This window comes from Rhipicephalus microplus, chromosome 7 (assembly GCF_043290135.1).
Source record: "Rhipicephalus microplus isolate Deutch F79 chromosome 7, USDA_Rmic, whole genome shotgun sequence".
Classification (NCBI taxonomy): domain Eukaryota; kingdom Metazoa; phylum Arthropoda; class Arachnida; order Ixodida; family Ixodidae; genus Rhipicephalus; species Rhipicephalus microplus.
Genome location: NC_134706.1, coordinates 157,153,666 through 157,177,246, shown reverse-complemented (window position 1 = coordinate 157,177,246; position 23,581 = coordinate 157,153,666). Strand labels below are relative to the sequence as shown.

The window sequence follows — 23,581 nt, the reverse complement described above, 5'->3', positions numbered from 1 at the left end:
AGAACCACGAACAGTCGCTGACAACTTAGGATCTCTTCATTACTCAAATGACAGAGTGCTTCAAAGATTCCACAACGGAAGAAAAGCGGGCCGAGAAGACATTGCTTCAGCGTGTGCAAGTGTAAGGTGAGACATGTAATACGTACGTAGAGGCGGTGCTAAAGTTGCGTAAGACGGTGCATCCTCGAATCTCTGAAGAGGACAAAGTCGGGCATCTTCTGCTAAGTATTGCCGAAAACATGTAGAACTTTTTGATTGGCAAGGAGACTCTCGAGTTGGTAGCTGACGCGTTCAAGCATTGCTGCACATTTGAGGGTACGCCGTGTAAAGCGAAAGATCGGTAGGTCAGTGAATTTTGCGTAGGTTGTAAGCATTGAGGACAACGAAAGTGTAGATTTCGACCTTGTGGCTACTGTAAGCCGAATTTTCCGTGAAGAAGTCAAGCAACACAACAAACCAGTGAATGCCGTAAACGCCGAGCAGTTCGGTTGCGTTTTTAAAGAAACATATACCTAGAACGGTGGTTTCTTTGTTGTCGGCCATGTCATGCGCTGCAGACAGTCAAGCCGATCACCTGCAACAGCACCACCATTTCCTTTCTGACAACGAAACGCACGACCGACACGCGTATCAGGGTACCACCGCGAGGCGGCACTTTCAAAATTGTGTCTACTAGAAACGGCATCTCAGGGCAGCTTATCCCGAAGTCTACAACATTGGTCGCTCTTCGCCTGTCTGCTACAGCTGTGGTGCCTTGGGGCACATCTCTCGTTTTTGTCGCCATTGCTGTCAGACTAGATGCGGCCCCCCACCGACTGGACCTACGTTTGAAGAAACGTCATCGATGATCGTTGGTTGGCAGAACATCGTGCATCAAGCACTACAGGCTCGCCACCCAGGAGTTTCACCCACCATTCCAACAGGAGTAGTCAATCGCCAGCATCATACCCCAGTCTGACGCCACTATGTAGTCGCCTACGCTAATAACCATCACAAAAACGACGTTTTACGTCATCACACCCATCGGGAAACTAGCCGGCATGACCTATGGAAGTAAGATCGCTGGCTGGTCTCCGTCTCTGCGAGCTACTCCTCTTCCGATTAAAATGGTCAAAAACAAATTGTGTGTTGGTTGATAGCATACCTGCAACTGTATTAGTGGTTAATGGTGCTACGATGTCTGTGCTTAGTGTGACACTGAAAGAAAGGTTGCATGGAAAAGTTATGTTCTCGTGAAATGGCGGTGTGAGATTTTGCCTTGTCAGAACAAAGCGTCTTGTTCCTCTGGACGTATCTCTTACATGTGTTTTATTCGGTGATGAATATCTCATACCACAATTTCTGATACTATCGCGGTGCCCTGACGATGTGATTATTGGGATCGACTTTATTCAGAATAGTGGTGCTTCCATTAACTGTGACGCAGGTGAAATAACACTGAATAGCACTTTCTTCTCTGCTCTTTCCAAGACATCTTAACCACAGAAAAACTACTTCATCGTATCGAACGATTTGCTTATAGCGTCGTGGCATTCATCACATGTTTTTCTTAACATTGCTGCTTCCAACCTTTCATCTTTTTACGTACATAGTCAACCACTTGCGACTTGTTGCGTATTGAAAAACGCACTTGTGTCTCACTCTCTAGTGATTGGTGAATAGCGCCTCAAGCTTGTGGGCTTTCAATTGTTCTTCGGTGCCTGCTGTTTTCCCACACGACGTGAAGCTTGTTGAGTTCGACCAAATCTTATGTAGCTATGTTACCGCTTTAGGCGGCGAGGGGCAGTCTCCAGCAAGCGACCGCCATCGAAGCAATTCAAAAGAACATGTCTTAAGGCTGATCAGCAAGTCACTGCGCTCACATGAACTCTAGGCTGTTGCAGGAGCCCTTCTGACTCATCTGTTGGCGTCTGATCACACTAAAAGTGACTCGACAACATCACTAACGCGTTCTCATGCCCATCACAGAATCGGCACTGAATCGGCACACCCAATTCGACGAAAACTTTACCACGTGTCCTTGACAGAATGGACAATGATAGCTGAACAGGTGATCGAAACGCTACGGAAGCGTCTTATCCAAAAGTCATCTAGTCCATGCGAAGCACGTGTGATCTTAGTATTGAAGAAGGATGGATCATGGCGGTTTTCTTTTGACTATATAAAACTAAGCACCGTCACCAAAAAAGACGTGTAAGAACTTCTAAGAATTGACGATGTCATTGACTGTTTACAATCCACTGCCTACTTTTTGTCACTGAAGTTTCGATTAGTGTAATGGCAGATACAATGCACCAACATGGAAAAGAGAAATCAGCCTCCGTCACACTTGACGGCCTTCATGAAGTTAATGCTATGCTGTCCGATCTCTGTAGTGCGCCAGCCAGGTTTGAATTATTAATGGACACAATACTCCGAGTATTTAAATACGGATTTTTGGACTACCTAGATGAAGTGGTTATCTTTGGCAGCACACCGAGTTAACATAACAGCCTAAGTTTGTTTCGAATGGCGCTGAAAAGGCCGGCTTGGTACCTAATTTCAAGAATTGCTGCTTAGGTGAAACAGAGGCGTTAGTACTGGGACAGCTCACTGAAAAAAAGGTTCTACATTCACGAAAGCTTGACGCCATCAGTTCTTCCAAGCCAACAAAACAGATGTGAGACCTGAGGAGCTTTTTCCGCTTGTGCTCGTATTGTCGTCGACTCGTTTCCAGGTTTGCCGTCGTGGTGCATGCCCTAACTTGTCTTCTCCATAAGAACGTCTTTTTCAACTGAATTTGTGTTTGGAATGGCGAATTCTGGTAGCTAAAATTCCCACTAGTGCTATGTTTGATTACATGCTACTTTGATGCCGCTTCGCCGACAAAAGTGCATGCTGATGCTAGTGACATCCGTGCCGGGACCGTGCTAGTGGAGCGTCACTGAAAAGCTGAGCACGTGGTAGCTTATGCCAATCGCACTTTGAATAAGACTGAGCTCAGCTACACTGTGAGAGAATGACAATGCTTGGCGGCTGTTTTCGGGGTACATAAAGATAGCCCTTATAATTATGTTAGCCCGTTCTCTATCGTTACCGACCATCATGCTTTTATGCTGGCTTGTATATTCCAGTGACGCGAGTTTTTGAGTAGCGTATTGGTATCTTCGACATAAGGATTACGACTTTTACGACTTTCTCATATCGTGCAAGTTCGGACGACGCCACGCATATTCACACTGTCCCTCCTGCCTTCCTTTAAAGACGATCGAGTGTGACGAAGATAGTATTGACAGTATTGACAGTATTGGCACACTGTTTCGCCTTAGTTCCTTCCATATTCACTTTCAAGAAAGAACAAAGAACTGACATAAGTCAAGAGCCAAATCAGTGGCGGCATCACGCGTCCTAAAGCCACCTGCTGCTTTTCTGTCTGTCTTTAAATGCCTGCGCCAGTTCACGGGCATACATAAGAGCACTAAAACGAGCGCAATGTGCCCCCGTGAGCCTGCAAAAACATATAAATCTGCGCAAACATCCAATTAGGCCAACTGGCAGTTTTGTTCCTGAACGTGATATCATAATCTACAAGACCAATTATTTGGCTGAAGGCGCATGCTTCCTACTTGTCGTATTATAGAGTATAGACATGGACATACTGAAGGCAACCTACGGTGATGTTACAGCTTGTCATGTGGGGCTAATCAGAACATTGACTTGGATAAGAGAGCGCTTTCAGTGGCCCAGAATGCTACACACAGTCAAGCACTTGTTGCAACTTAGGAACAATGTCAGCGCTACAATCGCTCTTCGACTCCTCCGCTGGGTCTTCTCGCAGCACTGCCAGGACTTTGTCTCCCATTTCTACAAGTTGGTATTGTTATATTGAGCCCATTTTTGTGCTCGTCTAACAACAATCATTAGAAGATGGTATACATCGACCACTCTACCCGTTACGCACAAACGGTGGCATTATCTTGCTCGAGAGTTACGTGCGTGGCCATGATTTTTTTAGATAAATCATTCCCTGGCGTGGTCCTTCCAGAATGATGATCATCACTGATCGCGATCGTCAATTCGTCGCAGACGCTGTGGGAGAACTGGTTCGTATGTGCAATTCACAATTTTGCCATTCATCGCCCCATCACCTTCAGACAAATGGGCTGGTAGAACATACATACACAATGTTGAATAACATGTTGGTTATGTGCGTACCATCTGACCACAAGGACTGCTCTGACGTCATCACCCTCATAACTTATGTGTATAGCACTGCAAAACATGAGACAACTGATTGCAGTCTTTTTACCTTCTTTACGCACATTCGCCGTTCAGCTGCGTCGATACTATACTACCATTTGATTTCCATAGCAACTTTTCTGTCGTCGAGATCGTCTATTAAACCAAAAAAGCCCGGTGTATTGCTCGTCGATGTACTGTATCCTCACAACGCCGATCGAAGGAACGCTGTGACAGTTACCATCAGTCTGTCACATATACGAAAAAGAAGACTTTGTGTGGTTTTAGACCCCGCAACGTAAACGGGACTTGTGCGAGAAGTTTTTACCACAGTACACATGCCCATTTTTCATTGTCGATCGCTTGAGCAATTAGACATGCGTGATACCTCACCTGACATCAGCTCTCTGTCGACCAAGCTTGGCCCATCTGGTCCATGTCGGTCGATGTAAGCGGTTTCACACCAACCATTCTGAGTAATTCATACTCACCTAACGGGTTTCGTCTGGAAGCCATAGAATGCAAATTGTATGGGCCGAGAAAGAAGGAGAAGAGAAGGACGTTTACCGATACCGCCCACCCACGCCTTCATTGTCCGATCTTCAATGTCACCCTGTTAATAAATATTAGTCAATCTTAACCGTAAAAATATGACTACTATGAGACGTGCTTGCGGGTGACCTAACGTGTGTCGGTGTATACACCTTTCTAAGGGATAGTTACCAGTTGCCATATTATCATTGTGGAAATGTATGTACATGTAAAATTATTCCTGTTTTTCGTCGCATGACCGCATTTGATTTTGTGATCTGTGATGGAATTCTTCATTTGAATATTTTACTCGCTAATGAAACAACATGCCTTATCTAAAACGAATCCTTAACTGGTCATGTCGGCTACGAATCCAGATGTTTCCGCACAAGTGTTTTGTAAGTAACTTCATTGAAAATAAAGCATTCTTCAACTACATTCGCACTGGCACGAATCTGTAAAATATCATGATACTAGAGTATTGCGTTTTGCAGTGTGTTGATTTTTCTTACTTAACGCATGCAAAGCTTGGAGTTCTTGCAGCCAGTTGCATCAAATTTGGGCTGGCATTTTACTCTTCAGGTGGTCATAAACTTGAACTGCATTCGAACGAATTCATGTCTTTTCGTGGTTGAATCACTGTACCTTAGTTGTGCACACTAAAAAATCAGTATTGAGCTTATAACCACTATAGTATGGAGTTAGTGACAGGACCTGTTACTAACTTTTGGGGGAACTTGCTATTTTTGTGACCTTTTGACAACCTGACGATTGTTATAGCACAAGAAAGCAACGACGAGAGAGGAGAGGAAGGAGACAACCCTTTGTCGTCCTTCCGTTGTCGTGCTCTAACTATCGTCATATTAAACCAACTTGCCCTAACCACCACATTTCTCTTTACTACGTAAGTTTGTAGACACGTAAAGAATGCACGCTTCTTTTATGCACTGCTACTATGTTTTGGCAATGCATGTTTAAAGAGGCAGTATTACGATAATATTCTTTCTAAGGATAATTGAATAAAGTCTTACGCCACGTTACCAATGGCACATAATACAATCTTCACTGTCCAAGCAAACAGGCAATTTGAAAATATTTATCCTAAAGCTTAGGTGCCCGCCAGCACCGGGTACGTTCCCCAATTACAGGACAATACTTAGAAGCACTTCCAAGCTGAACGTGTGGCATTGACTGATTGTTGTGAATATATACGTTTGGGAGAGTCGTCAGCATCCAGCAATTCAAGCTAACGCTTTGTGGTGAGTGATGCAAACACGTCAATAAGTTCGTACATTTTTTTTGCCTTTCGCCGCATTCTGAGGCTAGAAAGGCTTCACTCCTTACCTTTTCATCAACTCAATAGAACTTGTTGGTGGCCTAGTTGGTTATTCGTCATATTGTAAGATATTCAGCGCAACCTTCATTTTCACAAGCACTGGCGCAAACACTCCACATCCACCCGATTAACGCAAGTGACAGTCAGCGCTCCATGTTACTATTTCACGTTATTCGGCTAACCGGAGATGTCATTACTAACACGTATACCTAACTTCCGACTATTGGCCCCAATGTACTTTTATATATATGTACCAGAGTAATTATTACTTCTTCAAAGTGCCAACAAAATAAAATACAGCCTTAACGGAAGTGACTAGGTATTTTTAGCAGTTATAAACTTTTCGCGCTCAATTTTCATGCGGTTCATTCACACGCGACACATGCGCTCCGCATAACAATCACATGGAAGTAGCCAATTAGTCCTCAAAACAGGCGTTCGCAACTGGTCTGTTGACAAGAAACATCAAAAAACGAGAGCAACCACTCGAAATCAGCAAAACTCCCACATGTCGGACACTCTGAAGCCAACAGTGTTAAAACCAAACGAGACAGCAAGAAGTTAGGAAAGAATAAGCGTGTGACAAAGAGGGTCATCCGAGCTTTAAGCTGGCCTACGTGTGCTGGCTAAAACGGTTGTGTGTATCGTTTCAATGGGATATAGACAATGCTGTGCAGAAGTAGGTATAGGAGAGCTTCTTCGTTTGTCGGGAGTGTGAAGTATAGTGTGCTTGTGAAGCTTGATTTTGGCGAAGAAGTCATAGTGAGCTGTAGCAAAACCCACCTTTGACGTCGGTGGTATTGGAAGAGGGCCCCGCCTAAACTAGATTTAGGTTTAATAATTGTTTGTTGAAGACGGTGTTTGTCAGCTGTAAGCGGCGATCATGCCTAAGGCGCGTAAGCTGTAACCTGTTGTCAACTTGTTCATTGTTTCAGTAGGCTTATTCAGTAGGATCTAAACGTGTCTCAAACAGTTTTGTTTGCGCTTTGTTCGAATTTCAACAGCTACGCAATCAATATATATTATGATCATATCAGATGTATTTTCCTTGTGAATGACCTAAAGTTTGTAGGTGTAGCAATCCGTGCCGGCACACATCTCTAAACTATCGTGATACTCGAGTTTTGCGGGTTGAAGTCTCTTGTGTTGTCCTACGTAACGCTCGCAAAGCCTGATTTCACATCAAGGTGTCCATAATTTTATTGATATGTGTGGTTTATCATCCCAAAACCACCATATGATTATGAAAGATGCCGTACAGTAGGGCTCCAGAAATTTGTACCAACTGGGGTTCTTCAAGTCCAGCTGTTCATGCAAACTGTCGCGTGGAATTCCAATTCGCGTTTTCATTCAAGCGGAACGTATATTGACTGATGTGGCTCACAGTCTTGCATTTTGAGGCGTTCGTTAATCTCGAACTGCATGTGAACAAATGAATGTTTGTTCATGGCTCAATTTTTGTACCATAAATGTGCACTGTGAAAAAAGTATTAAGAAAGCTTGTAACCACGACCTCAAAGTTATTAACAGGAGTTTTTACTAGTTTGTTATGGCTCTCACTGGCCCCTAAGAACTTTTTACTATGTACGTTTGCACACACTTAAAGGTTGCAACGGTTCTTTTGCGCACTGTTATTAACTTTTTGTCATGCATGTTTAACGGTGTGGTATTACCCTGATACTCTTTGTATTCATATTTGAATGCAGTCCTATGCTAAGCTACCTGTGGCACGTAAAATTATATATATAGTCTGAATAAAATGACAAATTTGTTGCGTTTATTTTTATGAGCACAGACCATTTGCGGCGTATACTTTCAACGCAGAGTTGACACGGATCTAGCCGAATAGTTCGTAAAACAAGTGCGCCCCACTCGTCAGCTGACAGGAAATGTCAAAGTAGAAGTGCGATCACTCGGAATTAGCAAAACTTCGACATTGTGGGCACCCTGAAGCCAACAGTGTCAAATCATGCAAGGCAAAAAAAGTGAGGAAAAAACGCCTGAAAAGGAGGCTCCTCCACGGCTCTAAGTGGTCCTGGTGTCGCAAGGGGAGAAGCTCTATACCATGCCAGGTTTTGTGCTTTCAAGAATAATCGAACTTTCAAACAGGTATGATAGAAGGCCAGGTGTGCAACGAGTCAGGTGAAGTTCACAACTGATAAGCAGTCAGGTGGTATTCTACAGTGCTAAAAAATTGGCAGATTCCACGCGCTTGGGAATCCACGTTATGCGAAGCATGTGGAACAAATGTGACCGTGTTTAATTTTTTTTATTGAGTGGCACGTCATGAAATAACGCTAAATTAGTGTACATATGTCGCACAGACCAACATATTCTGAAGAGATGCAGATGCTGATAAAACCAGTTGTTTGCACTTGCACTTGCGCAACGATCCGAACTAGAACGTGCGTATTTGCCAAACCAGAAGCTCACATGAAGCGCAGAAGCTCGCAAAGATGCTTGCCCTAGACACTGCTACATAAATCTACTCCAGCGCATGGCAACTAACCACATCTGACATTAACCCGATGTGACGGTTGTATCAAAATATGACATATGTAATGTTTAAAAAATTGTGTAGGCAGCACTGAAACCAGTATTTACGTTTCATGAAGGTCACCGTCTATTTTTCGGTAGTTCCGAGACCTGGCGTAGCTCTGTGTTAAAATGCTTCATTGGCACCCAGATAGCTTGGGTTTGATTCCAGCTGAGACTCTTCGGGTCGACGCTACCGACGTCCGGTATTTATTAACCCTTGCGCGTTAAATTTGCCCACGTGTGTTCTCGTCGCTCCTGAGCAGATACTAAGTGTCAATCACCTGCGGCACATACCGACATTCCAGCGGCACATACCCGCCCGTGGGTATGTGCCACTGTCTGGCGGAAAGTGTTTGATGAATCACGTGACGGAATCGTGACATTATTCATGTCTTGACAAGCAGGTCATATTTGTCAAATCATCTTACCCTCTCATGCTAATTTTGGGTCACGCCAATAAATGAGGTGAACACGGGAGCACTCAAACGTAAGCGGCAAGATAGATAGATAGATAGATAGATAGATAGATAGATAGATAGATAGATAGATAGATAGATAGACGCTCAATGTCGCCGAAGTTCGCTAAGAAGTGCTTCGCATTTAAAAGTGCAACAGAACCCCCTACTTAAAGATAGCCCAGACACCTAGTATGCCATGACGAGAATAGGTTTGAATGCAGATGACGGGCTGTTGCCAATGGTATAATTTTCTGAAACAACGTGTAGAAGGAATTGTTGAAAAAAAAAACTCCCAAACATTTGCCCGAGGGGGAACATGGTTAAGCGCGAATGCACGGGGTGATGCTATTAGGGGGAGTAAAGTAAAAATCTGTTGGCATTTGCAGTGAGTTAACGTAAACTCCCCCGTGTGATCACATTGCGATTCCCAGGACCCATGAGACCCTCTCGGGAAATCTTGGTGAGTTTACGCGTACATGTGAGAGTAAATTCGCACTATAATGATGTTTATATAAGTCCTTGGCCCGCTTCGCTCGCTTGCGCTCAGCATCACGGGCCCTTCACCGCGCTGCCTTCTTTTGAACCGGCGCGACATTTTCAACGACGCGAGCAATGCTCGCATTCGATTGCGTTGTACTCGTTGTTGGAGGTATCACAGTCGAGGTTGATGCCTGCTATAGATCCATACCTATGACGACTTGCCGATCTCGAGAAGTCGGGGCTGAGCGGGCGCGCGCAGCCACGGAGCGGAGGGTGGAGTGCGCGCAATCACGTGGTGTGTGACGTCGCTGCGCCGTTGCTACAGTCGCTCCTCACCGCTCCTCGTGCCGTTGCTACGGGAGAGGAGGATGCGCACCGCGGATGGCGGATTCAGGGTGCATATAGTGCATTGACACTGATTCAGGGCCCATATAGTGCATTGACACTTAAAAGGGAAGAACAGGTCTGGGGTAAGACCACACTGTCGACCACCTGCCGGCAATGCAATCACTCGCCACACTGGAGTAGTATTTTTCCATTACTTCCGGTACGAGCGTACCAAAATAATTGACCCCGTATCTGCATATTGCTCTGAAAATTTCACCAAAAACGATAGTCTTGCGTATGAAGGGAGTGAACAAAACGTTTATTTGATGTTCAGTGCAAGAAAAGCGATGAATGGTATTATGGAGGCGCAGCGTTAGAGTGCCTCGAGCGTGAAGCGGAGGCGAACGAGCGCATCAAGTCACGTAACATGCACGTGAGACATGAGCACTATCTGGCAGTTTTTTTGGAAAACAAAGCGCGTGTCTCTGAGACCTGCGTGCGCGCCCATCACAGAGGTGATAATGTGTAGAACGCAAGGCGACGGGTAGGTACCACCACCATGTCGTCTTAGCAAAGCGTTGAAAACACTCATTTTGTTCAAGAGTTGCATGGTCAGTGCAGTGTGATACGCGCTTCGGTCCTTAAAATAACTTTTGTATGCCTTTTCTATTAAAATACGCACATCTAGAATATGTAGGTGTTGATGTGGTGCCTCAGATGTGCGCTATAATTGCTTTTAGGTTGACAATCGCAAAGTAAAAAGCCTGAATTTTCAGCCATATTGGTGGGCGCTGTGGATAGGGTCGGCTGTTCGGAGTATCGATTGGCTACTTTGGTGCCGTTTAGAGCACTGTTAGGGCAGACAAACAGAAATATTTACAAACAGACAGATAGACAAACAGACCGAAATTTTTGCGTCGAAGGTCCCCAGGAAAAACTATCGTCTTTAAGAAACCGTGGTCCTCAGCCCCCAGCAGCTGTGAAGCATCTGTCCAATGCGGTGGTGAAACCTGTGACTCAGCGGAGGATGCTAAAAATCTGAGGGTATGAACAGGCCGCCTTTGGAATATGAACTTGGCTACCTTCATTGCTAGAACGCTATGTAGTGAGGCTAGTCTAGCTGGGCTTTTGAGAAATTAGTAGGTGGTAAATGAGATATAACAGAGCTCAGCGAGGACAGTAAGACACGTGAGGCTTATGCAGTGCTGAAGATCGGACACATCTTGTGCAACCGTTGATTAGTTTACTCGAAAGTACTTGCGACGGGGTTTCTTATACGCAAGAATGTCGCTGACAACATAGAGGAATACTCTACCTTAAGTGGGAGGGTGGTAAGTATGATAATTTGGTTTAGCATAAGGTACGAAATGAAGAAAGTACAGGTTTACACGCCTACGTAAAGCCATGATGATTATTTGGTTGAATGCTTCTATGAAGACATACAGTTAGCCTTGATTGAAGTAAATTGACAGTAAGCGGTTCTTATGGGCTACCTCAATTCTAATGTAAGCAAAAAACAGGTGTGAGAACATGCAGTAGTGGAATATAGCATCGGCTCTAGAAATGCCAAACGCGAGTTTTAGTGAAGTAGGCAGAACGTAACCATTTACAGATCTTGATTACCTTATTCATAAAACAGGCTAACTGTAACTGGATGCGGCGAAAATCTAATGGCAATACTAAAGATAAAAAAGAAACGAAATTTATTCTTTGTGCGCACCCAGGCATTTAAAAGGGTGTGGAAGTATTTTGCAAGATAACTTGCAGTGACCAGAAAATAGTAAGACCTCGTATTCAGCTAGATTTATGGAAGCAAAGACAAAAACTGATACACAAGAAGCCAAATGATGAACTAGCGGTGAGAGGAAATGTACAGGAGTTCCGAGTATGGCTCCAGAATATATCCGAGGCACTAAACGAGGTAACTGACATTAGCGTTGACACTATTAACAATAATCGCACTACTATCATCAAAGAGTGCGAAATGGAAGTCGGAGGTACAGTCACTAGGCAGGATATTGATTGATATGTGAGATTTAACCTCCCCAAACTACCAATTTATTATGAGAGATGCCATAGTGGAGGGCTTCGAAAATTTCGACCACCTGGAGTTCCCTAACGTGCACCTAAATCTGAGCACATGGGGCTACAACATTTCCGCCCCCATCGGAAATGCACGTGACAGGACACTGGCAAGTGATCTCATGAGACGAAAAATCCTATTAAGAGAAGACAAACGATGAAAGCCTCAAAAGTAACCGACAAAATAAAGCTAGCGCAGCTTTCGAAGGTTGTAAATAGGCGTAAAGTTGCGGAATTCAGAAGGTAATACATGGAGAGAATGGCAAGGCTGTAAAAAGCACCTGAAGTCTAAATGATGCGAAGGCAGACTTGTGCATGAGCTAAAATGGGATTTTTGCATTGAGAAAAAAGGAAGGCAGTGTCAAAACCAATATGGATAGGATAGTTGAGGAGATGGAGGAGTTCTACAGACAGGTGTAGAGAAGCTGAAACAAGCAGGATGAAATCGTGAGTAATAATAATATTCCTGAGGAATTCGACAACCTACCAGTAACAGCAGGCAAAATAAAGCCCTAGACGTAATGCTAACAGGCAAATCAGGTGGTGAGATTAAAGTAACAATTGACCCGATGGAAGATTGCGGGGCATTTATGTGAGGAAAATGAGCTGCCATATACAAGAATTCTCTCTTTAGAGGAGGAATACCCGTATTTCGGAAGAATGCCAACATCATCCTGAATAATGAGAAAGAAGACATCAAGGACTGGAGAAATTACAGGCCGATCACCTTAGTGTCCGTTCTCTGCAACCTATTTACAAAAATAACAGCTATTAGAACTAAGGTGACAGCAGTTCAATCAATCAAAGGACCAAGCATGATTTCGTCAAGTTTACTCCACAATTATATTCTTACTGTCAATCGGGTAATAAAAATGTGAGGAATACAACCCACCCTTATACGTGGCCTTAAGAGATAACAAGAAGGCCTTTGACGCTGTCGAGAGATCAGTAGTAACGTGGTGTGACGGAATGAGGGCATAGAAGAACCCTACATAAACGTACTGGAAGAAATTTACAGTGGATTCACAGCCACCATAGTTCTTCATAATCAAAGCGACAGAGTACGAATAAAGAAAGTTCAAGGCAGAGAGACACGATCTCTGCTATGCTAATCGCCGCATGTTTACAGGAGGTTTTCAAGACTTTAGATTGGGATGAGTTAGGAAAAAGAGATAACGAAGAGTAGCTTAGTAACCTACGATTCGCTGATCACATCGCCTTGATGAGTATCTCAAAGGATGAATAACGCTCAAGTTTCCTGAAATGGACCTGGAAATCAGAATTGTAGGTCTGGAATTAATATGCCAAAGACTAATATACTGCAGCCTCGGCAAAAAACAGCGCTTCGAAATGAATGGAGAGATGCCGGAATTTGTAAGAGAATATGCCAACTTAGGACAAGTAACCACGAAGCTTCACCATGAGAGCGAAATAACTAGAACAAGAATCGGGTGGATCACAAGCAGCAAGAATGCTCAAATCATGAAGGATAATTTGCCCCCAATCTTCAAGAGAAAGGTATATGACAGCTGCATCTGACCAGTACTTAACCACAGAACGGGAGCATTGAGGCTTACAAAGAAGATTCAGTTTCAGTTGAGGACGACACAGTGAGTGGTAGAAACAAAAAAAGATAAGTGTAACCTCAAAAGACAAGAAGAGAGCATTGTGGGTTAGAGAACGAACCGGGGTTAACGGCATCGTAGTTAAAATCAAGAAGATATGGAGGTGGGCTGGACACGTAGGCATGATAAGCACTGGTCACTAAGGTAACTGACTGGATTCACAGCGAAGGCAAACACACGAAGGGGAGACTTAGGGTTAGGTGGGGCGACAAGGTTTATTCATTTATTTTTTGAAACTCTCAGCAAACATTTGTTTATTGTAGGGGGAAGGAAACCTAGTCGAACAACAATAATACAAGAAAACGTAAACACATTACCGTGAAGATAATTAAAATGGTAAATATTAGGTGCAAAGAGTACACTTTAATAAAGTACAATATAACTGAAACCACAAAGAATACAATAAATGGCCAATATTAGTAACTAAGGATGCAGGTAAATAATTATGCAGTAAATAATGATGCAGAAAGATAATTCAAATCTTTTGAAGTTTTAGGAAGGAATTATTGTGAACATGCTAATGAGTTATGAACAGGTACATTTACTTTATGCTCGTGATAATGGTGAGCTGAATGGTAAGGTGCCGGGTGAATCAAAATTGTGCGAAGGAAAGCATTGTGGTAATAGATTTTATTAAGTAATCAAAATCGCGATTTTTATCTCTGAATAGCGAGTAAAGGCATATAGAGCGTAGTCTTTATTAACGAAACACCAGCAGTCTGTTTATAATTCTTAAGATGAAACGAACAGTGTGATTTCATACCGATTCGATTTCGTAAATAATGTGACTTGTTGAAGATCACAGAAGAATGAGGCGTATTCCAGTTAGGGGTGGACATAGGTTATATATAGAGTCATTTTATTTGGAAAGGTACAAGTGAAAAGTTTCTATTCAAATATCCTAATGAGCAGTTAGCTTTTCATGGTATGCATTGCATGCGCACCTCCTAACAGAGGTCGTTGTTATTATGAATGCGTAGATAAACCATAGCTGCTAACAGATTGAAGGGGGCAGATATTTGGGATGTAAGCAAGGCACCTTGTCTAACAACGACAAATACACATTGATTTACATATAAATAACGTTAAGCTCCAGGCACCATTGAAATCAACACTGAGATATGTTCTTTAAGTCTGATTCAAGGGTCGTTTTGTTAACGGCATCATAATTTCACGTAATACATCGCAGTCATCTGCGAATAAAAAAATCTTTGAAGAAATCTTATCGTGTTTATCCTTATATTTATTAAAATTAAAAGGACACTTAGAACAGACGCCTGAGAGGCAGCTGATTTAACAGGAGCCGAATCACGTGGTGTCTTTACCAATAGCAAAATGAGAACGAAAAGAAAGAAAATGTTGTATCCAGCCAAGTACTCTCGGGTCAATGTTTAGTGCACTAAGTTTACGTAAAATTGATACATGTTTAACATTTTCAAATGCTTTAGAAAAGCCCAGGAAATTAGTCAGTAAAAAAACCTTTGCCAAGTTTGAAGGTAGAACGTTGCAAAATGTTCGCAGGTATAACGTGTCAACGAAAAGTACAAGACCGGGTTTATTGGCGGATCATGGAAAAGACCTTTTCTCTGCAGAGGGCGTAATCAGAAAGATGATTTTGAAGAAGAAGACTATGGTGATGATGATGATGGTGGTGGTGGTTCTGGTGGTAGTGGTGGTGGCCAATTAGGTCAAGAAATCTTTCTGCGAGCTGTTGCGGGCTGGTGATTGCAATATAATAATGCAATAAAATCAACATGGGACGTGGAGCAAATGATTAGGAAGACCTATGTAAAGACGTCTATCCTAACGAGAAGTTTTGATAAAGCTATTCTTACGTATAAATTGTTCAGCCACGGTTGCAGCGATTCCACTGAAGCCAGCAGTAGATTCTCAAAACGCCCTCATTGAATATCAAAGTTTGTAAAATAAATCTTTTTGTAAACAGCGGTCATCCTATTTTTGTTACTTCTCTGTCGTAATTTAATCAACTGCCATTTAGAGTCGGTATTTGTGTCCATGTGCACGCATTTTTTTCCAACTCAACCCCAAAAACTCTTCGCTCCTTGCAGCAATTGCTCTCACGTCGACTGTTATTATGATAGGTAAAGCTTGAATGAATACCACATAATACATTTATATTTGTTAACTGAGGGATTAAAAGCAGACCCGCGCGTCTCTAAGGTGAGCGTCTCAACGAGTGGCCTTCACACTCAATCTTGCACGTTCAGATTCCATCGAAACCACTCATCACAATTTAACCTCCTCTGCTAAGGAAACATAAAAAGAGACTCCTTATGAAAGCATCGACAATTTTCATAGTTATTTACTTAAGATGTGTACACAAATGTGCGCGATATTATGTATTGGGCAAAATTTACACTTTCCCTCTTCCCTCTTAAATCAATAACAAACGTTTTACGTGTAATACACATTGTGAACGTATATCGCTTGGAAGCTCGCTTTTTGGTGGTGGCAGTTTGTGGCTTAGATAGAACGTTCCTGCCACGGGTGAGCTCCAGAAAAAAGTTAGACGCCACGACAACGCCATCTCTAGTGAACGTTACACCAAAAGATGCAACGTTTCATTATAATCTGTGCTCTCGGACAATCTAAACAACTCTGAAGTGAGGTTCCTTGAGGCATTTTTCTCACGTTTCTTCTTCCTAAATGCAATATAGATGCTAGGAGCGGTGTATGCATAGCTTGTCTTCCATTTATTTTATAATTTTCATCAGTATAGACTTTGCGCTTATAAGCCACCTTGTAACTTTACAGTTGCCATCATGCTTTAAAATTGTACTTCTTGCAGACTTATGTTCACTACCACAACAAACTCGCAGCATATACACGTAGTGAATGGTGATGAGTAGGGTGAAGCGTTCGTGCGACCGTCCATCCATCCGTCCGTCTGGCCGTCTGCCTGTCTTTTCGTCCGTCTATGCGTCCTTCTGTCCGTCTGTATCTCTTTCCATCCGTTCGTCCATCGTGTGAACACTTCAAATACCACCATCTAGAACATTTCATCATATATACATTTTATACGAGTACCGGCATCCAGCGGACATTCTAAAGACTAAACGAAAGGTGGCTACTACTACATCTACAAACACGGGAGGCACAGACCACGGCGTGAGGAGCTTCGCCCCTAAAAGCAAACGCTATGACTCTGAATAATTGCGTCTGTTTTTTGTATTAGCGAACCTTAAAAAAATTGTTGGATTATGGTACATTGTTAGCATGTATGTCCGTGGAAAAGAAACAGCATATCGTCTCATAATGTCAACCTCTGTCTTTTTACCTCACCACAGGCCTGCCAAATCTTCGTAAGCTTTCAGAATGAGAAAGTAACCTTGGCGGTGTACGATGTGAACTACGACTACGCCCCATCTTTATGCTCGAAGAAGATACCTGGCACATACCACAGACTCCAGAGAATAATACAGCTAATTCATTATGAGTTCAGCTCCATGCCCAGGAATGCCGTATACTGCTCAAGCCTTTATTCTGACCTCTGAAGGCGTTTTTACTGAAGGTTGGAGACATGCCCCGCGTTAATGTCAATAGAATGGCCATACGTGTTATAGATGAATGTTTGTGCTGTGACGACAGTGATCGTGGTCTTCATTTATCTCCTGCAACTGCGTTGCAATAAAAAGCTTAATATGCGACAAAGTTACCTATCGTATGGCACACACTATATGTATTGTCGCTCTCCTTCGTTGTGAAGTAGCAGATGCTCCTAGAAACCTTGAATTGGAGATTTCGTTTTATAAGGAGCATGCACATGATCCTATATTTTGGGGCGCAAAAGTTGCGGCCTCTGGGTCCACATCATGGTGTAATAATAATCAGGTGTTGACATTCAGCGCATCTGAGCAGCCAGATAATTTTCGGTCTCGCGGGAAAACTCTACTGTTAACCGTCAGATGGCTCCACGGCCAACGTGCCGTCAAAGTAGTGCTGGCGCATTGAATTTCCTCTGCCTACCCAATGTTATCGTTCTCTAGACGTGTGACCAACACTCAAAGTACGAAGAATTTTTTTTTCATTTTAGAATAAAAATGAAGCTTCAAGGAACGATCCGTATATAGGTCATTCGTACATACGGAATTCTTGGAATATGGAGCCGTGTATGCGGAAAGACCATGCGGCACTCCGCATATAAGGAACGCCGAATGATGCGGAAATGAAATTGACGTCTGAATCTAGGGGAAAGCAATAATATGTGTAGACTGAATGGACGACCACATCTGTGTACATTCAATACTTGGTACAAGTCGTCCCAATATCTCTTAAAGATGCATAATGAGGGAATGAAATATTTCTATCTTTTCAAAAGTTGTGATGCGTGAGCAAAATAAGCTTTTTGAAAAAATACATTAAGAAGCTACTGAATTACATGGTACGCATCACGGTTGTTGAAGATTGGGCGAGTTGGTTCGTCGTACTTGAACTGGTATAGCGCATTACGGGGAAGAAGAAACGGCTGAGCAGACCGACACAAGAGGACAGTTGCGCTGTGTCCTCTTGTGTCGGTCTGCTCGGTCGTTTTTTCTTCCCCGTTGTGCGCTATACCAGTTCAAGTACGCATCACGGGTCGTACTTGTATTGCAGCTAAATAACTCATTGTATTATGCAATAAACGATGGAAAACTTACAATGTTAGTGATAGCAAATAAAAGCATTGATATGCACATCGAGAGCAGCCCTGCAACAATAAATACTTTTTGTATTAGCCTGTACGCTCCAACTATGAATAGACACATCTCAGTGTTGACATGCAAAGGGGGTGACCCGGCACTGAAATTTCACGAGTTGTACCTCCGCCACAGAATGGATGCACCGGACATAATGCAACAATGGCAAGTTTACAGCAAACACATTATATTAAAAATAATTCATAGCATTTTGAAAGCGTGGTGCTGTGTTTCTCTCTTGAACGCCTTGCGAAGATTGGCCAAAGGCTGCTTGAGGCTCTGGCCCTACTGTGGATACAGCAGGTCACTGCCCTGCACCTTGATGTGTCCTACAGAGACACCTCAAAATGAAAATGATTGGCACAAATGATGTCAGACACACATGCAAGCACCTTATTTCATATGCACAGGAAATATAACACGCAAAATGAAGCTGGAAAAGAAACGCACACAATGAATCATGATATGCATATGTGGATCTGATAACAAGTCCGCAATTGAGCTCTGCTACATGCAAGAAATTAGCATGCCTCTCACACAAAAAATAACTAGGTTATTCTTACGACTTTCAACAATACAGTAAATTCAGCGAAATATCATTGAAACCGTGAAATGAATGATTCCCACACCAAAATTTTAGAAACTGCCAGTAAAAGCCCTAACGGTACAATGTCAATTTCTATGAAAGGCAACACGCGTATGCTTGGCCCGAGCACTTTGGTGGCTGCTTGAAGCGCGATCAAGCGGGAGCGACAGCAACCCCAGCCCAACATCTATATTCCCAACATCTAGTGGCGACCAAAACAACCAGTCATTGGTGATATGAAACAGGGGGGAAATCGCAGCCATGCCCCCTTCAAGATGGTTACGCCAGGCTTCTCATGTAGTTGCCATGAAGGAGGTGGTTGCTATCCTGCCGCTGGTTCTATATCACCAATATCCGGTTGTTTTGCTCGCCACTACATGGCGAGACTAGAGGCTGTGGTTGCTATCGATCATGCTTAAACATGCTATAAGTTGTCGCCAGAGCGTTCGGGCCACGTGTGCTCCCTTTCATAAAAGTTTGCAATGAACAATAAAAAGTGCGCACATGTACATTTGCTGCCTAACTTTACAGTTTGTGTGCGAAAAAGTCACCTTGAACATTGTTGTGACGTAGAACTCTTCAATTTACGAAGTTAAAAAAATCACCATATAAGCAAGTAGAACGTTGCAGCTGCCATTACAAATCTGTGCAAGCCATACTACTATAGCCCACCCACAAAGAAATAGAGGAGCAAGAGTAACAGAAACGAAATGCCAACAGAAGAGCTAAGTGCTATTTGTAACTGCTTACACCTTAGTACACACAACGTGCTCGTAACATTTCGAATACCGATCTTTAAGAAAACTACTCTATAAAAATGAATAAGATGCATTAATTCTGAATGACTGAAAAAAGTGACACATTATGACATCAACTTTTTTCTAAGCAAAATCGACAAGTCTAGAATATCATTATGCAGGATAAAATCTTCGAAAAAAACAATGAAGTTTGAAGTCAATTTTTAGAAAGGCCACCATGATTATAACCAGACAATCGGGATCAACAAGGCTAATGTTAGTTTTTCAGACCTATGTTCATTAGAATAATGAAGTATACCACAAAAAGCACAATATTCAAGCACATCCCCACGAAAATAAAAGAAGAAGCAGCCCTTTGTTATTAACTACAGCACCTTTGTAATGGTAATATTGCCTCTACTTGCCACCTTTTATCAAGGTAACTGCAGTAATCAAGCTGAAAATGCACTGTGCCTTCAAAGCCTGTTCGTCGATTCTCAATCGAAAAATTAGTGAAGCTCACGCAAAACTAAGCTGCATAATCCTGGAAACTTAGAAACTGGCTGCATTTTAAGGCTACATTGATTGCTTCTGGTTTGTTTCCATGCCTAAGCTTAGAGACAAGCGTTTCATTCAATTGCTGTTAACAATGAAATGCTATAAAATTTGCCCAGAAATTAAAGTGTGCTCAGCCATTTGTCGGTTTTCTCACTGGACCATTCCAGATTACAGAAGGAGCAATAAATGATTGATATCGAAGAAAGGTTTTCAGTAGTTTACAATTGTTAACTGAGAACTTCTTGTAATTGAGGTTATTTAGCAAATCTCTTCGACTGTACAATGAAATCTTGCAAGGCCTCGCGCACTTTCCCGTTCATGTGCCCCATCATATGTGCACCTTGGGATAGTAAATTTGACGTTGTCAAAGCTAATTCAAGGATTTGTAACTGAATGTTTAGTGATACCTTTCTTAAGAATGAAAACTTTTACAAGAGATCAAAAAGTGCTCCAGAGTTTTCTCTTTTTCACACACAAAAACAGCACGAGGTGAGATTCAAGCCTGCTCTAAACTAATAAAAATTTATTGGAAGAATACGACATCGCAATCGAGTGATTAAAACTTCTAAGTATAACTTATGACATGAGGAAATTTTCTAGGGTGACATTAGGTGGTTGAAGTCCGGGAAATTTTTTAAAGATGGATTAGAAAATGCTTGCATCTTCATTTGCCTCCTAAATTTAAACGCTACTATAAAGGAGTAATATTGATAGCTTGTACGTTTAATGCTGGTTTCACTAGTGCTTCAGCTGTTTCATTTAAAGTTGTGCCTCTATGCCCTGGCACCCATACTAATCGCACCTGAGGTAAATGATTCGTTACTAATGAGTTGAATTCGCTTAATGCTTTTGAATCACCGGATGCCACGAGCGCACCGCAGACCGACAAGTAGTCCGTTATTATTTCGGCGTAGTTCATTAACGCTACCACGTTTCGAAGGGCCAGTACGGCAGATAAAAATTCTGCAATAAAGATACGTGCGAAATCTCGAATTCGGAGGGAAAAAGACCAGTCTAGAAAAGGACAGAATATACGAATGCCGCTCTTTTCAACTTTCTGGGAAGCGTCCATCGAAATGATGATCTGTGCTCACATTCCTAGCAGGTAGTCCTATTGGGTAGCTGTTAATACAATATTCGTTAGAATTTCAGCACGACTAGAGAAAATTTCGTCAAAATATATTTGGAGGGAACTTGTCGAACTACAAATTAGAAGAACCGCCCTAGTTTGCTCGGACAGTGGGTCGAGAATAGACTGTACAAACTTTACTTATCCACAGCAGCCCCTCACTTCTTCGCTCACGCCTTCTGCCACAAACACAGACTGGCAATATAAGGCATGCTTAAGCTTACAAAAATGTCCTTCAATATTCCAACTGGTACTGTATCCTGCTTCATAGATGTGTGTGATGACATCTGCAGTACAACTGCCTAATTTCCCGCTTCAATAATTTGCGAAAAAAAGAAAGTATTCCCCTGAACAGCAGAGAATGGTAATGTTCTTTGTTTGAGCTTCTGTCGACTGGTTTACTATGGCAACAAAATTATGATTAAAAAGTTCCGTTAAGTCCTGTTCATTAGAACCTAGGACACTTAAATTTGGTAAACAGATTGTCGAGGCTTTGGATCTACAACTGCTTCTATTATATGCAGAATTTGATTTACGCCATTGTTAACTTTCGTGATGTGTCTAGTGAGATATTTTTTTTTGATTTCTCATCATCGACAACGTGAGACTTCGTATATTTTTTACATTTTTATAATAACCACTATCTTTATTTTGCTTAATTTTGGTCCTAAATGTTCTGTTAGTCTAACAACTTTGAATACTTCTTCGTTCATTCAAGAGCAAATCACTGTAAACAAACAGAGTGATCTGTAAGATTTGCACTCAGCTTTTATGTATCATGTGTGCAACAGTGATAAGAAATGCTCGTACGCTGCTTTCGCATGTGTATCACTTGAACGTGAATGCTGTGTTTCTTAGATGGCTGGTTTATTTTTTTTCGTAATGAGTCCTCAATGATTGTGTGGTTGTCTGCTTCGCTGCGTGTTGGTAAGTGCCAGACACATGAATGAAAGTCGAGAAATCATGTGATACGTTTTCTTATGTCATTCCGGCAGTGATAGCCGCACTATCATTGTTCGACAAAAAGCAGTCGATTGTAGTGGATGACGTTGTTGCAACGTTTCTCGGTGCTACAATATGATTTCTAAAACGATAAGGAAAGCTGAGTGTTCGTACTCCACGCTTGTTCATTTGAGTTTAAAATGAAATCACTGCATAGTACAACTTGTTTTTTTGCATTTGTAAACTGTTCTGAAATATGTTCTATTTTCTCAAGAAATGGCTTCATCTTCGCATCTGCTGGCTTGTACAAGACGCCCACAATTACGTTATTCTGCATCTTCTAAACAACAGCTTGCCAGTGTGTAGCGTTCTTTTCATTCTCTTGCACGTTTTAGTTTTGAAGTGCTCCCTGTTCACAATGGGTGAAAAGTCGTATACTACAATCAAATAACTATTTTAATGTGTGTGTGACGTGATTGCGAATCACAAGAAAGAAGTTTGTAACCTCAATGAAAGCATACCATACATGCTTCATTTGAAGAAATACGAGCTACGAAAGAGAAATAAGCAACGGTAAAGAGAGAGCATCTCAGTTTAAGGAAAGAAAAAGCTTTCGTTGAGGCTATCAATTTCTATCTTCTAATTTCTATTCACGTCACAAACATATGGAAGCAGTTATGTGATTGTAGTTGGCAACTTTTCACCAATCGTGAACACGGAGGAGCTCAAAATTAAAACGTGCAAGAATATGAAAAGAACGCTACACACCTGCAAGCTGGTTGAAATAAAGTAGAAAGACATAGCTATCGGCCAGGGAAAGGGGGCCCACGTACATCTACCGAAGATATGAGCTCTCCCAAATGTGTTTCCGTACATTTCTCTAGCTGTATTAAAGTTATACGGGACGGGAGTTATGTAGGATTTAAAAAACTTATACGGGCTAGATGCCTCGCCATCACCTCGGGAATCAGAATGCCTCGGAAAAGAGACAAATAGGTAAACAGCAATGTATATGAGTTCATCATCTTTCAGCCGTGTCTCAAATCTCGGTATAACGCTGTAATTTTTAATTTTACGATTGATAAGGGCAATCCATTTTTCATACTCTGGTTCAAAGTTCTTACGTTGCAGTGCAGGAGGCGCAGAGTGATGGGGCTACTATACTTAGTGGGATTAGGAGCAATTGTGCTCGCGAGCATGTAGTTACTCACACTAAACGTGTTCACTCAAATTAGACGGTACTGGACAGGTGCGCTCAAGAATCTAAGCGAGTTACGCTAGCTTTTTCTGCTTTTCTTGCAAGTATTTAGGACTGCGAAATATACACAAACTTCCAG

The 23,581-nt window shown here is 42.2% G+C and overlaps 1 long non-coding RNA gene across 1 annotated transcript in view; it reads left to right on the top strand.

The window, feature by feature from the left end:
• LOC142767111 (uncharacterized) overlaps positions 1-17,267 on the top strand; it is a 39,591-nt gene extending 22,324 nt beyond the window's left edge. The window contains exon 2 of the long non-coding RNA XR_012884759.1: positions 16,904-17,267. This is a non-coding gene — a long non-coding RNA (uncharacterized LOC142767111). The remainder of the gene's footprint in view (positions 1-16,903) is intronic.
• The last annotated feature ends 6,314 nt before the right edge of the window (positions 17,268-23,581 follow it).